The sequence below is a fragment of the Pinus tabuliformis genome, chromosome 7 (assembly GCF_031772625.1).
Source record: "Pinus tabuliformis cultivar Carrire ecotype Pingquan chromosome 7, CPIR1, whole genome shotgun sequence".
Classification (NCBI taxonomy): domain Eukaryota; kingdom Viridiplantae; phylum Streptophyta; class Pinopsida; order Pinales; family Pinaceae; genus Pinus; species Pinus tabuliformis.
The window spans coordinates 854356123-854374496 of record NC_142293.1 but is presented as its reverse complement, the minus strand read 5'-3'; positions in this window follow the sequence as shown (position 1 = coordinate 854374496).

Here is an 18374-nt window from a genome sequence, read left to right as displayed (position 1 = left end):
CTCTCATACCCAGGCAACCTACAGCAAGGAAGACACCATCGTTTTTCTACACAGGAATTCCTACAGGATTGCACACAGGATTCCTACAGGATACACAGAGACAGTCTACAGGATAGGCCGAGAGGAATTTCATAGGGGAAAACTTGGGGGTTGACCACAAAAAACATTATGAAGAGGTAGGCTCTGTAATTACGTTCCTCTTTCCAAGTAAATTCAACAAAAAAATCCTCTAGTTTGAGTGAATTTGACAGCTGTGCAAGAGAATTGTCCACACAGTCATCTTAGTTTTTTACTTCTGCATTTGAAAATTGTACCAACCATCTAAACTCCTCAAAACTTCACCAACGAAGATGACATTAGGGTTTAATAAGAGGGAGACCACTAACACTGTGAGAATCCAACAACACCCTCAGGTACTAGAAATCTTCACAAGGCATAATTGGATGAGGTTTTCCGAAAAATTAAGGGGGTATGATGATGAGGTGGCCTGCGATTTTTCTCTCTCCCTCATTCCACTCACCAGATTCCATGCTACTATTTTGGTAAGAGACCTCTCCACAGAACTCACCCCTGAACTCATCAGCAGAGTTACCACACTTCCCCTAGGAGTACCATGGAGGAAGGAAGACAAAGGAGATAGCCAGGTTGCCAAAAGGAAATTCTTTTTAGAAGGTGAGGAACCCACTGAGGACAAAAATGAAGTAAGGAGAGCAAGTCTTCCATATCCCTAGAATGAGGTAAGATACCAACTTATCAAATACATTTCATGTGAGGGTAGGTATAGTGTGGTCTATGGCTATCATTTTAGGCTTCTTGAAGAATTGAGATTTGGAGCAGAAACACCCCCTCACCATAGGCTCAACATACCATACTTCCTACTGAAATCATTGATAGACTCAAGCATCAAAGTGCAAGAGGAAAATTCCCAACAATTAGCTCACCATGGGTTAATTAGAATCCTTATAAAAGATGCCCTCCAAAACCTTAGAATTCCTATACAATGGTCAGTTTTCAAAGACATGTAGGTAGAGGAAGACATCAAGGCTCTCACATATGATGTTAGTCCTACTGTCAGTGAAGAGGAAGAGGAAGAGACTGAAGTAGAGGAAGAAGAAGTAGAGTAGGAAGAAGAAGAAACAGAAGGAGATGAAGATGAGATGGAGGAAGAAGAAGATGAAATAGAAGAAAATGAGGAAGATGAAGAAGAAGAGGAGAAAGAGAAGGAGGATGATGAAGAAATAGAGGAGGATGTTAAGGAGGGAACTGATAAAGATGATGAGGATCTACAAGAGGAAGAAGAAAGGAAAGACATAGGTGAAGAAAGCAATGGGAAGGAGGGGGTAGAAGACAAGGAGGAGTCACCTAGGGTGTCTCCAGAACCCACTGAGAGAGAGGCAGTAGCTTCCCTCATTGCTCTTAGCACCCCCATCAAGAAAAAAGGAAAAAGACAGAGGCAAACCCCCTTATATTTTAGGACAAGGAAAAGCACAAGAATAAGGCAGGGGAAACCCCAAACACCAACCAGAATTCCCATTGCAATTGAAGACTCACCTAAACAAAAGGAGAAAATTCCTTCCCCTAATTCTCTTATCACCTATGTGAGAAGGCCTATGAGTAGATCAACCTCCTCCAAGGGAAAAGCAATCCTATAGGATACACAATAGAATCTACAGGAAGTAGAAGAAGTCCTACAAGATACTCTACTGAACCTACAGGAGACAAAAAAATTAGAAAAGGAGGTAGGCTAATAGCAAGGAACTAAAGAAGAGGACCCAGAGTCAAAAGAACCTAGCCCCCAACCTAACCTTGACTCCTACTATAGGTTTATTGAAGGAGGTAGGATCATACCTCAAAAATTTGCTATTCCATTGTTCTTCGAGCTTGAGAAGGAGAGAGCCAGAACTCACCGATGGATGCAGATCGCCAAATCCAAGGGGGTGGAAGACATTGGGCACATGGAGGAGAAGCTCAAGGAGATGGGTAGAGAGATAAGTAGCTTGAGAGACAGAGAGGCCATAATGAAAAATCAACTAGAAACAGAAAATGCATGGTTGAGAGGACAACTGCAAGAAAGAGAGAATCAATTGGCATGTATGGCTAGTCTCTCTTTGGAAGCAATCCAGTGTAGGATTCCAGCTAAATCTTATGCCCTATACCTCAAGGAACAGTGGCTGTAGTTCCAGATCAATACCCTAGCACAGAGAGGCACCATTCCATTTCAGGACTACAGGCAGTTCATTGATCTTTGTGATCAGAGAACACTAGAAGATAGGGCCAATATGTCTGAGTTTTATTTGCACAACATGGCCTTAACATACATGAATGTATGGGACCCTAATGCCAAGCTAGGAGATTTACAGTTGATGGCTTTGGCATCATGGATGAACCATGAGGAATCAAGGGCTACAGAGATGAAGAAGATATTGGCAAGAGAGCAAACTGAACCTCTTATGATCAGAGCTAAACAGTCAGATCCCATGGCCCTCATCAGTACCCATAATTTGATTGCCAATGATCCTCAGATTGCACCTAGATATCTTGCTGCCCAAGAGCAAGAAATTTCACATTTTGAGGACATGTTTAGACTATTAGGGGATGATAGCATACATGCTTTCTTGAGGAGATGGAACACATTGCCATAGAACTTAAAGATAAGAGAGTACCACTCTCCTCAAAGATTGAGAGAAGCACTAGACAGGACACCCATGTACAATCAATCTATGCAAAGGCTGAAAGTCAATTGGATTGGCTTGAAACTCAGTTCACCACTACTCTTAGGAATGCTAGAAGGAAGGAATGAAGGAAGAAGAAGAAAAGAAGTAATTGGGGGAGGTAGAAAGGAAAGTAGGCTTCTGTGAACAAGAAGCGGAAACCATAGCAGAGGCATGGGATGTTAGGGAGGCCACTAGAGCTATGAAGGATATGGATATTGATTGAGTTTCTCAGAGGATGAGCAACACTTTCAGTAGGGGGGTGATGATGAGCCTCATCATTGGGTAATTATATGGGCCTTAATTCACCTCCTAGCTTAGTCAAAAAAACTTTTCTCACAACTTATTACATGTTTTTTATTATATTTTGTTTATGAGATGAGTTAGAGTTGGATATGATACCTAGTGGACTAATATGCATTGAATGCAGGATTGAAGGAGAAAATCAAGGAATTTTGGAAAATACTAAGGTTAAAACTCGAATGAGACAAGGGAGAGGGATTGTAGGAGGTAAATCCTCCTCATTTACTTCTCCCCCATTAGAATATTCCTCCATCCATCACATTAGCTAGGAGTGCAAGCAACCAAGCCATGAGGGTTAGAAGGAAGCCGAGCAAGTGAGAGACAAAGAGCTATTTTATCTTGAGTTTGGGAGCCGAGCCTCCCTAATTTTAAGGAATTCATTGTTGACTTCATTTGTATAAGTAGAGAGGCCTAGATCCTCATTAGGATTCGAATTTTTGTTGTAAAACTCTAAGCTATTTTCGAGCTCTAGACTTGTGAAAGTCTTATTTGTAATTTTCTGTTTTGGTAACAAGAATGAGTTTTGTTTTGAGCCAGCACTGAGTTAAATCAGAGGGTTGAATCTCTTGGGTTAGGGCCCAACCCTAGCAACCAAGTATCCTCTTCCTTGTATCTGTATGTTTAGATTAGTCTCATAGCTTCATTGTTAATTTTCTTTTAGATGTGTTTTCATTGCAAGTAGTGTAGATTGGATTGGTTGTTTACTAGTTTGCTTCCATTTTTGCCTTACTTCAGTAGTAGTTTAGCAGGGATAAAAGAAGTACCACAAGATTGTCAGTGAGTGTCTTGGCCTCATTTCCTCCCTTCCGGATCATGATTTGAGGAAGCGACCATTATGCAGCCCCAAAACCACATATTTCTATTTCTTGCATAAGCTTTAGAGTTTACTATATTTAAGTTAGCATCTGACCAGTTTTCCAAAGTAGGATTTCATTTCCATCTCTTCTATCTTCACTATTGCAGTAGATCTCATCCATGCTTTCATTCCCTTTAGCAACTTTCCTCATGCATCATGTAGGTAGTTAGTTTAATTATGCTTTTCTAGCTTATGAGAATGCTTCTTGTTTACATAGCTTTTTGGGAATTATACATGTTTTATGCAGAGCGGGTACCTTAGGAGGAGACATAGACTTCATAGCCATCAACCACCTCCCACTCCATCCACCATAGTCATTCCTTGTTTTCACCATTGCCTTCACTAGTTTTCATCATTTTTCATAGAAATTCTTCCAAGCACATTGAGCAAATCCAACCATCCTCTATCTTTGTTGTTGACTTCTGAGTGATCCTAGACCTTTCCTCACTTCATTCCACCCATATACCATCTTCCCTAAGTCTTCAATCACCTGCAACACCTTCCATTTTTCTCTCGGCTGTATCCTGTAGGTTTATAGTACATCTTGTACGTTTTCTTGAAATGGCCTGTTTTGAGGCCGAATTGAGGGAAAACCTCTAGGAAGTCACCAAAATCATCCCAAGGGTCTCCCACACCATCCAACCATCTCATAACCCTTCCAGACATCCTCCAACATCCTTAATTCACCTGCCACATCACCCAAAAAAATTAGTTTGCATACTTGATTTTGCATGAAAAGGCAAAAAGACAAAAACATATTTATTTCAGTCCCTTTACTTGCATATTAGTGATGTTTGATGCTTATTACTTCCATGCTTAGATAGTGTCATTTGGTTCATGTTAATTTAACATTATTACAAAGCATAGTTTCTTGGCAGTTAATTAGGAAATGGTGTGATTTAGCATTGAATTTCGGTCTTTTCCATTATTGCAGTAGAGTAGCTCTCCCTTAGAGTAGATTTCCCTTCCTTCCATCAAGAAACCAAGCTTCTTCTAACTCCATAGAAGTCTGGCTTGAAAACCCCAGTGGTCTCTCTCTAGTTGAATCATGAAAAAAGGCATAACCATCACTTTTACTTGTGTATACAACACTGTCACCTCCAAGTTTGTATGAACCCCGGGTTGACAAAGTAGTGCTGGTAGCCCAGGAGTTACAACATTCTTGCTGCAATATTGGCACTCATCACTTTGAAAGCTCCTCGATGGTCTGCAGTTCCTGAGGAATGTCACTTTGTTGTTGGTTTGTCATCCCCACTTTCATAACTGGAAATTGGATTTTGGGCAATGTCATAGTAGCACTCATCTCATGTTTACCCTAGTGAGTTTGTGAACGTGGGTAAATGTGGGGTGGCTTTGTTTACACCAGCCTTGCTCTAGGACCCTAGGAATTGGAGGGGACAAGGGAAAAATTCAATTAACCACTGATAATCAAGGTGTTAGACATGATAAAGGATTCATTAAAGAGCCTATCCCAGAACTCCTTTTGATTTAGAGATGGCCCATAGATGTTTATCAATGTAATAGGGGTAGCAAGATTCGGAGAGAGGGCCTCAATACCTAGACAAAAATATGTGCTCCAAATATTTAATATTTGTATGATCTTGGTTTTCCAACCCACAACTATCCCACCAAATTTTCCATAAGTATCAGAGGTTGTGAACTTCTAGGAAACTAGGAGAGCTTCAAGGAACTTGACTATCGAGTAACCTTCTCTTAGGGTTTCTTGAAGAAATATTATATCCATACCACTAAATTCAACCAACTGTGTAACTAGATCACAAAAGAAAAGAAAAGATAGACCAACAAATTGAAATAAGCCTCTTCAAGGGGGGAACCTCCTTCTACATCACATAAATGAAGAATTATTGGATGATACAAATGACAAGACCTCCTTGGTATATATAGGAGTCTAAATGGTCACAATATAATAAGGGCCTACATAACAATAATAATATAAGGGCACAACAATAACAATAGTGGGATTCTATGGGGAACAACAATAATAACATGGGGACTACATAGGGCACAACAATAACAATATGGGGGCTATATTAGTATTATAGGGACCTAACATGCCCCTCTCCTTCAAAAAAGTGTTGTCCCAAACACTTAAGTAGTTATGGATACTTTTGTATAAAATACTCATCCTTCCATGTGGAATCTTTACCAGGTAAGATATTCCACTTAATGAGATACTATGAAATTGATCGATTATGTAGTTGTTGGGTTCTTGTTTCCATGACTGCTTCAGGCTCCAATATGATTATTTATTCCTCATTAAGTTCTAGAAATATTGTTTGAACTAGAAGCTTGTCAACTATAACCTTCTTTAAGCATTAAACATTGAAAACTAGGTGTTCTTGGGAAGATGCAAGAAACTCCAATTTGTATGCCATACTACCAATCTTTTGCAACACCTTGTAAGGACCATAGTACTTGGGTGATAATTTATTATCCTTCTTAGCTTGCTTGAGGGACATTTTATTGTATGGTTGTAGCCATAAATATACCCAATCACCTATGTCAAAACTTCTTTCATTGTGATGTTTATCTGCCTGTTATTTCATTCGATTTTGTACCAGATTTAGGTTATCCTTTAAGAATTGGAGAACTTGTTGTTGATGCTTGATGTGATCTTCCACTGCTTGAACCTTAGAATTTTCTCTTAAAGGCAATGTGATGGATGGTGGATGATATCCATAAAGTGCGATAAATGGGTTCATTTTTCTGCAGTATGGAAGGAAGCGTTATACCACCATTCTTCAAAAAGTAACCGCTTGACCCATTGTGTTTGTGTAGGTTTTAACCCCGTACAGAAATTACTTGCATACGAATTCTAAAACACAGAAAATAAACAATGCGAGAGCATAACACATAAAACACATATACACAGATATTTTCCCCTGGATCCCAAAACCAAGACTACCAACTTGATTTTTCATTATATTCCTTTCAATGTTACAATGCATATTTATACATGTCAAAGCATCCAATACCATGGACCGAAAACCATCACGTCCAAAACCATGGACTGAAAACCATCACGTCCAAAACCATGTGCAAAAAACATGCACAAAACCATAGGTAGGTCCGCCCAACCTAATATAGGGTCAAAAACCAAAATTTTACAGGGCACTACCACGGACCCCATAGAGTGCGGTTACCTGCACCCCTCAAACCCCCTGCGACTCCCCCCCGTTACACAATTGGTGCAATGAATGGGGGCCTTCGCCCCACTTCTAACCCCCCAGTTAACTACATGGGCTAGTTGTGGAAAGAATATAACACAACACAACATTCTCCCACTTCTTGTTTTCTTTCCACAGGGGGCCACAAGAGAGCTTAGTCATTTATCTAGCCCTGCAACACCCATTGTTTCTCTACACCAAGATAACTTCTAAGAGCTCACTGATTTTGTCAATGCATCTATAGTATTCTTCAAAGTGTCTACCTTTACCAGCAACACCTTTTTGTCTTATATCATATCCCTCACAAAGTGATACTGAACATCAATGTGCTTTGTCTTTGAATGATATGCAGGGTTCTTTGCCAATAAAATTGCACTTTGGCTGTCACCGTCTATCATTATAGCTCCTTGTACTAAACCCATACTTGAACACAATCTTTGCAACCAAACTGCTTCCTTGCTTGCATGAGTGGCTACCATGTATTCTGCCTTTGTAGTTGATAGTGCCACTATAGTTTGTTTCTTACTCATCCAACTGACTGCACCTCCAAATAGGTTAAACACATACCCACTTGTAGATCTTCCCTGATCCAGATCTCCAGCCCAGTCTACATCAACAAAGCCACGAATATCCAACACTCTGTCCAATCCTAGTCTTCCTTGGTAGCACAAACCATAATCACTAGTGCCACGCAAATACCTGAAAACCCGCTTCATTGCTGTCCAGTGCTCCTTCCTTGGTTTTGACATAAGCCTGCTCAGTACTCCCACTGCATGTGCAATGTTTGGTTTGGTATAGACCATCACATACATTAGGCTGCTGACTGCACTTGCATATGGAACATGGGACATGTCCTCTTCCTCTTCTTGTGTCTTGGGACATTGTTCAGCAGATAACTTTACACCTACAGGAATAGGAACCTTCACTGGTTTACTATCCTACATATTAAACCTCTGCAATATTGGCTCGACATACTTCCTCTAGCTTAACCTGTTAGATACCTATAGTAATAGGTTTCATATTTCATGATTGATTATTGAAAATCCAAATATGCTCTGCTTTGCTACTACAAAGATCCCATATTTCCAGAAAATCAGAGGTGTGTGAACTATTTCAAATATTGAGGACCTTATTACAATTTTTTGGGTGATTCAACAGTTCAAACTGGATCATGCCATGTTTCAATTTTTAGTTGTAGAATAGAGAAAGAAGTCTGTCCAAACAGCTTAATCTTGGCAGACAAATAGTTCAGGTAGAGAAACAAAGGTTCCCAAAAGTCTAATCTGGGACCTTGAAAGAGATAAGGGTAGAAGTAGATAGAAAAAGCAAAAGAAAAAGCCAAGGAAAAGAAAAGGAAAGTAAGGGTCTGCAAGTCCAAAAGCACCCTCCAAGAAGAAATAAAATGCTAGGCAAGTAGCTGGGTAGGTAGCAGGGGTTGCAGAAAGGTATCCCTATCATTGCAAGGTTGGTGATGGTGGGCAGCAAGGCAAAAGATTACAGCTGGAAGCATGACTAATTTCCCTCACTCCCCTCCAATTTCATTTCTAACATTCCCTCACTAGCCTGAGATTCATGGAAAAGACTAAGTTTTCATGGTGGTTCTTGATCTTTAAAAGCCACATTTCTTATCTAAAGTTCTTTTCATTTTGATCTACTCTTGAAACCAAGCTTGTTTCATATAAACTCAATGATTTCCACATCCACTTACCCCCTCCTCCACAACTAACACTAACCCTATTGTACAAATCCCTTATATCGCCTTTCTCCCTAATATTACTAACACCAAGGTGTATAAATCCCAGCATTATCTACATATTCTCCTTTTGGCATTATAGCCAAGTAAATGGTCCAAGGAGACTTCAGTCCACCTGGGACTGTGGTCAACCTTGTCTTGGATGTGCTCTGACCCCTGGTTATGAGCAGAAATCCTGTCCCTCAAGCCCTTACCGTCTCTCTGCTGAAAGCGCACAGAAAACCCCCTTTTCCTATGAAAACCCCTGAAAAGGCCCAAAAAACCCAAAACTGCGAAAAAACCCACTTGCCTATAGTCCTCCGCCCAAAAATTAAACTGAATATTTTATTGCGCTGGCGGGACCCCTCCCCAACATGCTCGACCAGTCGGAAGGCCCGCCAGCCGTCAGATCTCCAGCGCCCAGATCTAAGGGTGGGCGGTCAATTTCAGATCTCGATGTGCCGACATTTAGCGTCCGGGGAAAGCGGTTTTACCTATCCCGTACAATGGACGCGTGGCGGGCGGTAAGGTTGTTCGGAGCCCTCCTTCCACTTACCGCCTTTGCCCAAAGGTGGTGCGGGGAACCCACTTACCGCCACCCCGTATACCGCTACCCCACACGTCATGCCTACACGTCATGTCCACGCCGCTCTGACGTCACCCCGCCGGTGCCCGCCCCATCGTCCCTTGGTCCTCCACGCGGGCCCGCCTTTGCGCCCGCCCGCCACCGTGTCCTGCCGACCTGGCTAACACCTCAGCATCCACGTCACCCCTCACCTGGGCCCCGCCATGACGTCATGCTGACGTCATCGGCGGAAAAGCGCCAAATTCATACTTTTGCCAAATTTACCGTTTTAAACGGCTAAACGCATATTTTTCGCTTATTTTGCATGCGAAGCTGAACTAGCCGTTGTCAAGCCTGCTGCCGCGAAATCTTGCATTCAGCCATCAAATTCGACAAGTAAACCGTTCAAAGTTCGAGGCTTGACTGCATTAAGCCTTTGCAACCCAGCCCGCAAGCTTCCAGGTCGATTTGCCAGGTATTTTGCCGTCTTCTCCCATTCTGCCCGTGAATTCCAATTTTCTGCAAAATCACCATTAAAGTCTGCTAAAAACTCTAAATTTAGCTCTACCTAAGCACCCAAATCAGACATAAGCAACCTGTGCCATCCATTAGCCCCAATTTAGCTCTGTACAAACCAGCTCGCGGGTTAAAACTGCAGAAATCGCCCTGAAGTACCCGGCATTGTTCCTTTTTGCCAAGTACTGGTTGCCTACACTCTTCCTGTACAAATACTAATACCTCAGTAAGCATTCCCTTAGACAATCCACATTCCTGAAAATCATCAGTACTTTGCTAGCTTCAGAACAACTTCACACCAGAAGAAGACATCACACCAATTGCACCTACCTGCTGCTCAAAGTCTTCAAGAGATTCATCAAAGCTCTGCATCCTACTGCACACTTTCAGACTGTATCATGGCAGCATCTGCATCCTCCTCCCTCAGTGTCACTCCACTGAGTCAAACCAATAAGGAACTGGAAGCTATGCCATTAGTTGACAAAGACTGTCTCATAAATGATTTTGAGGGAAACAGAAACTTTTTGAAGACCTTCACCACATTAAGGGAAGACTATAAGGCAGGACTTGGTACAGATGGGATATGGGAGTCAAACCTGCCCTATTACTGCCTCCCAGCTGTGAATGTTTTCCCTGAAATCATTCACTTATGTGCTCAAAATTATGATCAGGAGCACAGAGCTGTCAACACTCAACTAGGGAGGATTTTGTTCTATATAAACGCTGACACCATCAACAAAATGCTGCACTTTGAACAGACAGAGTTATTAGTCCCTTTCTCCATGAGATCTTTAATGGAAGCAGGTGAGAAGATGACCAGTGAAGAGCTGCAGAAGGTCACCAGGAACTACATGTGGCCTGAGAACCAGCCTACAGGGCCACCTCCTTATCCACATGAGCACTTCAATGACTCAGGCAGGCTGCTCCTGGGCATGATAGCCTATGTGCTAGGCTACCAGAACAGCAAGCATGTGGATCTAGCCATGCTCGTAATGCTATCTGCCTACAGCCCACGACAACCCCCTGCCCGAAAGTACAACTTTGCCAAGTTCATAGCCAATAGGATCCATGATCAATTGTGCAAATTGGACAGACAAGGAGTCTTTAGATATTCAGCATACATCTACCACCTGTTCATGTATCATCACTCTGAAGCTTTCCCATGCTACATCAGAAGGCTGGACAACAAAGGGGAGAAAAGATCAGTCATATTCTGGACCTCAGTCTATCATGAAATCACAAATTCACCCTACAGCTATTGTGAATTTGTAGATCAGTTTGTATACCCAGTCTCCAGCATACTTATGAAATCCCCTCCACCTAGAATATCAAATGAGATCAAGAAAGCTTTACAGCTTTCTAAGAAGTACAAAATAGGTGATTGGTACCTATATGAACACCACACTGTGTTCAGAGTGTATGGGTGTGAGCTCTGTCCATACAGACTACCCAAGTATGTTCCCATGAGATTATTTGCCTTGGAATATTACAGGCAATTAATCCAGTCAGACCTCACTCACTTCCACAGCTCAAAGAAAAAAGCACACCTTAACTACAAAAATGAGCTGGGCCCTTTTATCATGAATAAGAAGGAAGGATGGGAGGCTGCAGATTTGATCCTAAAAGACAAATATAAGTTGTCTTACAGTTTCCGGTGGGTCCCATATGACCCTCAAGGTTTCATCACTGCCAGGAGAACAAAGTACAGACTCCTAGCCATCAAACACTGCCACTATCCACATCTAGAACAGTATGCAAACTTACAAGAGTGGCAGTTGGATACCCTTGTTGAGAGCTTGTCTGAAGAGGAAAAAATAGCTAAAAATATGAAAGAACTTGAAAAAACTATTGACCTGGACTATGTGATCCAGGTACCTTTCAGGCTGCCTCAAACATCAGGAGGAGGAACCTCAGTTACCAGGACAGCGCCGCCAACAACAGCACCAGGCTTGGATAAGGGAAAGGGAAAAATGGACGCTGAAGATGAAGCAAAAAAGCAGCAGTCAGAGCAGGGAAAGCAACAACCAGAGCAAGAAACAGGGCAGCAAGAAGAACAAACCGGTCTGCCACAAACTGGGCTGCCAGAAACCACCTTATTGCAGACACCACCCCCTCAAGTGGAGCCCCTAACCACTTCAATTTTACAGACCCCGGCACATGAAGAAAGGGGGACCAAAAGACAAAGAGAAGAGTCCACTCCCCTCAGTGGATCCTCCCAACAACCAGAAGCTAAAAGGCAGAGGGCAGACTCCCCAGAAGTAGAAGACATTACTGAAGATGTCTTCAATGATACAGCCAAGGATAGGGAGGGCAGCCAACACACAGGGACTAGCTCCTTTCAGCAGGAGCAGAATTTACAACTTGGCTTGGAGGTATCATCTTCTTCTCAACAAAGCCAGAAGCTCAAAGGTGCTAAGGCCACCTTCAAAGAAATCAAGGCAGCAAATGAACTATTGAGGGCTGAGGTTTACAAGCAATTTATAGATGCCACTCCAGCCCAACAAGAAAGATTGATGTCGGTCTACGACTTCAAAGAGGAGAAGATGATATTCAGCCATTTCAAACCTAAGGGGCCCAACCCAATGTCCACTGCTGATTTCATCAAAACAAGGGTGGAGGTCTTGGCCAAAGACATACATCCTATGGACCAAATTGAGCTCCATAAGCAGACTGGAGAAATGGTCTATGCCACCTTGGTAGATAAGGCCACACTAGCTCATGAGCTGAAAGAATCCTTGAAGCACACAAATACTCAACTGGATTTTGAGAGATTGTCTTCCAGGGCCAAGGATAACAGGATAAAATCTCTTGAAGAGATTATTGTTGATCTAGGGCATAACCCTAGTGACCCAACCGGGGTAAAAGCCCTCCTGAAGAAAAAAGAGGATGATCTCAATGCCATGAAGAGGAGATTGAAGCTGTCACCTACAGAACATCCTCAGACAGCTGAACTGCAAAAAGAAAAACAAGTTGATCAACAACTTGATCTACTATTGCAGCAGGATCAAAGGATCCAAGAGCTAGAGAAGGAGCTGGAGAAGTCATTACAGGACAAACAGGGAGAATCCACACTACCAACTCCCCCAACAGATTCTACAGCAGCAACAGGCTCTGGGGCAGCAGTGGCCCCTACAACAGCAAATACAGTTGACCAGCCCAGCATAGAAGAACTAACTAAGGCTGTTAAGCAAATGGAGCTACAAGCAGATGAGATAAGGAAGGCAAAAGAAAAACTGGCAGAGATAGATGCCAAGTATGACCAGTCTAAAATGACAGTGGCAGAACAGGGCAGACAGATCAAGACCCAAAAGGACAGAATCAAAGCCCTGGAGAAAGAGCTTGATCTCAAAAACACCATGGCTGAGATCAAGAGGATCTTATGGAATAAAATCACCCAAAGCATGATTAAACAGTGGAAATCACTCAAAACAATCCATGAACATATGGATTTAATTGTGCAAGCTCAGATAGATATCCAGAGGGCTAAGACAGCACTAGGAAATAGACCTGAACAAGCTAGCCAACTGATAGACTTTCTGAACAGGCAAGACAAAGATGAGCTGGCAGCAGTTGGAATCACCAACAGAACGGAGGCCATCCTTATGACCAAAAAGGTGCTAACACTCAGAGGATATGTGCAGACAGCAGAAAGGAGGAGCTATGAGATACAGACTGAAGTTGAAGACTTCAAGCTCAGAATGGGGATGCTACAGGCAAGAGGAATGCCTAGCCTATTGAGCGGTACAGGGAAATTGATCAACAGAGATCAATTTACAAATAGGATGGCCGCGTACATAGAAAATCAAATCACTGCATCCAGCAGTGCTTCTGAAGAAACTGTTCCTCCTACAGGACAGAGTTTGTACACTCAGCTTGAAGGGTCATTTTTTATTGAAAATGAAGTTAATCATCTATTTGAAACTCCTCCCAGTTTTTTCAAATACACAGAGCTTGATGAGACATTGATTAAAATGCGAAGGCATCAAATGCCCAAGGAGGACTGGTGGCAAGCCATGCTCCAGATTCTGCCACGGTAGTTTCAAAACTCCAGGTCAAAAGCCAGCTCAGGTCACCGCAAGACAAGTATAAAGTGGTCAGTGACTGGAAAATATCTAAAAAGTGATTCATCACTAACAGTGACAGCTAGCCACATTTTGAAACACACGCCTTCAGCCGACTACAACTGCTACAAATTCAACAGCATCTGACAGATTTTGACAGCTAAAGGACTAAGAGCTATTACTGCATTTACTTCTTCATTTACTTCTTTGGCTACTGCTCACTAGCAGTTGGCAGCATATTTATGAGGCATTTACTCTTCTTTCAGATATTTTTCCAAATGTAAATCCGTATATATACCCCCCTTAGTAACGCATAAGGGGTTGCTGGAATTTTCTCTTGGATAACTTCCATCTGCTGTAATATTTTCAGAGAATTAATACAAAGGAGGAATGGAACTTCCAGAAGTTTGGTGTATTTGATGTCTGGTGGTGAAGGATGCATGTTACAGGATTCCATGGGTGTTGCATAAAACTATAAGTATTCTCAAATCTTCTGTTATGTGTTTTTTTGAGTCTTTTGTTCTCTTTGGTTGTTTAAATGTCTTACACTTGATAGTAAGGTGAAAGAATAGTTTCAGGATTTAATCAAGCATTACCCTGAACTCAAACCTGAACTGTCATCTATGTTTTCTTCAGAAACAGTAATAGAAATTGCAATTCTTAACTGCTGCACTTCAATCTGTCTCTTTGCTGTAACAGACTATTCCCAGGGATTCAAATTATTGCCCCTGTGACCTCTGTTTTCTGCTCCAAATTCTGTCACGTGGAAATATGTAAACAATAAGTGGAAATTCTTAAATGCTTTCACTTCGTGCTGCCTGTTTCCTGTCACTTAGCCAAAATATGTTTTAACAAAGCACTCAAAAGGCCCTGTAAGTTCCATCTTTCATCTCACAGATTCAAACACATTAAGCCACAGACTCCATTGCCCAATGATATTCAACATATCTGAAAGCTACATCACTGAAGTCTAAGGGAATTTCATCAACCGAAACACAAACATAACCTGTACTCAATACCTAGCCTAAAACACCATCACTGTAGATATAAATCATAAAGAGAGAGCCCTCTCTGATCACTGTTTGGCTAGAAACAGTGATTAAAAGATTGGTTAGTGGTTACCCCGGCCGTATTCCCTTGGGAGTCATAGGGAACAACCTGGGTGTTAACATAATTGGCGACTCCACTGGGGACTAAGACTATTCAATTACTATCTATCTTCCAAAGCTTTCATCAAGCCTGAAACTAGCCAAGACATCTTAGGACTGTTTCTCTAATACAGGGGCAGTCTTAGGGAAGAGCTAACTAGGGAAACTTATCCTAGCCTTGAAACATATATAGTCATTCCAGAGTTCTTATTTTGCCCTTGTAAATACAAAACTTCTGTATAAAGTTCTGAAAGAACACTTAGAAGCTGGCTCCTAAAAGAAACCCAAGGCATACTAGGGCACACCCTGACCCTGATCAACCCATCATTGTTGATAACCCAAATATCATCCCAAAGAACATAAGGAAACAGCACAAGCAGGATAAACCTGCTGATTCAGATATAAGGTCAGACCAACCCATCCTCATTCCCACTCCTTGCAAAGTCCTTTTTCGTTCCACACCCAATTCCCCTAGTTCATCTTCAACCCCTCAAAGTCCTACCTTTCCATCTTCACCATCTGCACATACTCGCTCAACCAGTTCTCCACTTGTTACCCATCCTATTAACCCCAGTACACCCGTAATCCCAGTTGTCCCATTTGTTCCTATCAACCCTATTAACCCTATAAACATGGCTAACAGATATGCACCATTGCAGATTCCAGCCAATGCTCCAGCCCTACCCCAAGATTATCAAACCAGACTCTCATTTTTTGATTCCCATGGCCCTTTGACGGCCATCCAGCATGCTAAAAAGATGCAAGACCACTTTGAGACCTATGAAATTGATGATGATAGTGTCAGGATGAGAATCTTTGTTCAAAGCTTAACTGGGGATGTCAGGACTTGGTTTAGGTCCTTAAATGCAAATTCAATTGCAACCCCTGAAGTTTTATACCAGGAATTTACTAACAGATGGGAGAAAAAGAGAGATCCCCACCACATACTTGGTGAATATAACACTATTAAAAGAGGTCCCCAAGAGACAGTGTTAGAGTATTGTGCCAGGTTTAACAACATATACAATGCTATCCCTCAGAACTTAAGACCCCCTCCTGATTTGGCCCTTTATAATTTCCCTGATGGTTTTGATTCTGATATGGCCTATCAGTTGAGAGAAAGAGACCCTCCAACCCTTGCAGAAGCTCAAAGGGTTGCAGTCACTGTAGAGGCCAACCTAATTGCCAAAAGAAACAGGGCAAAGCTGGAAAAGAAAACTGGCTTCAAAGAAGAACCTCGGGTTTTGACCAAAAGCTAGATGCAATTCTAAATAGCATGAAGAGGTTGGGGGAGAGAGTGGAATCAGTAGAAAGAAAATCATCATGGGAGGCACCACAAAACAATCCTCCTAGAAACCCAAATTTCAGGAGAGTCCAGAACCCCAATATAGGAAAGACTAATGCTGACCAAGATATCAGACCCCCTTTTCAAGAAAACTATGCAGAAACTTCTTCTGCAAATCAGCTAAATGAAGACCCCGAAATCAATCTAATAGGTCTGGATGGCAAAAGTCATGTATTCTTAACCCAAGAAGACCATGAGGAGGATGAAAGCAATACATTCCAAACTAAGTCAGGGGAATCCTTTGATTTCAAACAAGGATATGACACTGCTGTCTATGAAGTCCACAAACAATACAAACTAAGGAGTAGGACTGTAAATGTAAATCAACCCGAAAAGATAAAAGAAAAACAGCAAACCAAAGAAAGCTCAGTCACTGAACCTGATCATGTGCCAAACTTGCCTACAAAGGAAGTAGTGGTTGAAGAGGTTACTGAACCACTGTCACCATCAAAACAACCCATGGCAACCTTATCCTCTGAGCCTAACCCAAATATTGCCCCTCAAGATATCAATATTAGGGGCAGGTTCCAAAATCAAGATGAAATCCCACCAGAAGATGTAACAAACAAAGAAAGAACTGCAACCCGTGACCCCAAAATGCAAATTGACAAACCCTTTGACTTAGGAGTAGAGATTGGCAAGTTAAAGGTAGCAATTCCCCTCTCAGAGCTAGCAAAGCATGACATGTACAAACAACAGATTAAAAAATCCCTTCAACTCACCAATAGCAAAGATGATGTAAATGTGTTAGATGACACTCCAGAGTTACTATTTGGTCCAGAGGTAGATGGAAAAACAGTAGTCACAGGGGTTTTACCGTTTTATGTCAGCTTACATGTACATGACAAAATTCTGCACAATGCAATGTTTGACTCAGGAGCCTCTCATAATCTGATGCCAAAAGCAGTCATGGAAAGATTAAACTTAGATATCACAAGACCATACAAAGACTTGTTTTCTTTTGATTCTAGTCAAGTCAAGTGCCTGGGTCTAATTAAGGATTTGTGTGTGTCCCTGGTCCAATTCCCCAACAAGACCATTTTGATGGATGTTGTTGTTGCTGATATCCCACCCAAGTATGGGATGCTATTATCAAGATCATGGGGAGCAAAGCTTCAAGGCTCCCTGCAGTTAGACATGTCATATGCAACCATCTCTGTCTTTGGACAACCAAAAAGACTTTATAGGGAAACACTCATGAAGTATATGGTTAGCAGTGAAGAAAAACCCCAAAATTTCCCAATATATGCTGTTCATTCGGACATAGACTCTTACATCCTCTTTAATGACAGCATTGGCTTCTCCGACAGTCACATTAGCACAGAGACATTTAAACCAGAACAAAACATCATTCTAACAAGTAGCACCTGTCAAACATCAATCAGTACAACAAAACACTTTAGCTCTCCCCTAGGGGTCAAAGATGGTCAGGCAAATGATGAAGCTATCCTAGAAAACAAATGGGAGAAGAAACCCCAACTCATGCTCACACTACCACCCCATGAACAGAACCTCAAACCTCCTGACCAGCAAGGCATCTTGTGGGTCTTAGAATTTGATGGCTCGGTTAACAAGTTAGGAGCAGGAGCGGGAGTATGGATACATAACAAAGAGAAAGGCTGTGCAACAGGCAAGGCCTACAGATTGAATTTCAGATGCACCAACAACATGGCAGAATATGAAGCTCTATTACTAGGCCTCAAGATTGCAAAATCATTACAAGCACCTAGCCTCTCTATCAGGGGAGACTCTGATCTGGTCATTCAACAAGTAAAAGGCAATTTTGTCACTAATGACAAGAGGCTGAGATCCTACAGGGCTGCTGTAATCGAAATATTAGAGACCTTTCATGAGTTTGCTATCACAAAAATTCCAAGGGGCCATAACCTCCATGCACATAGCTTGGCAACATTTGCCAGCACTTTCAAATTCCCACTGGAACCTAATAA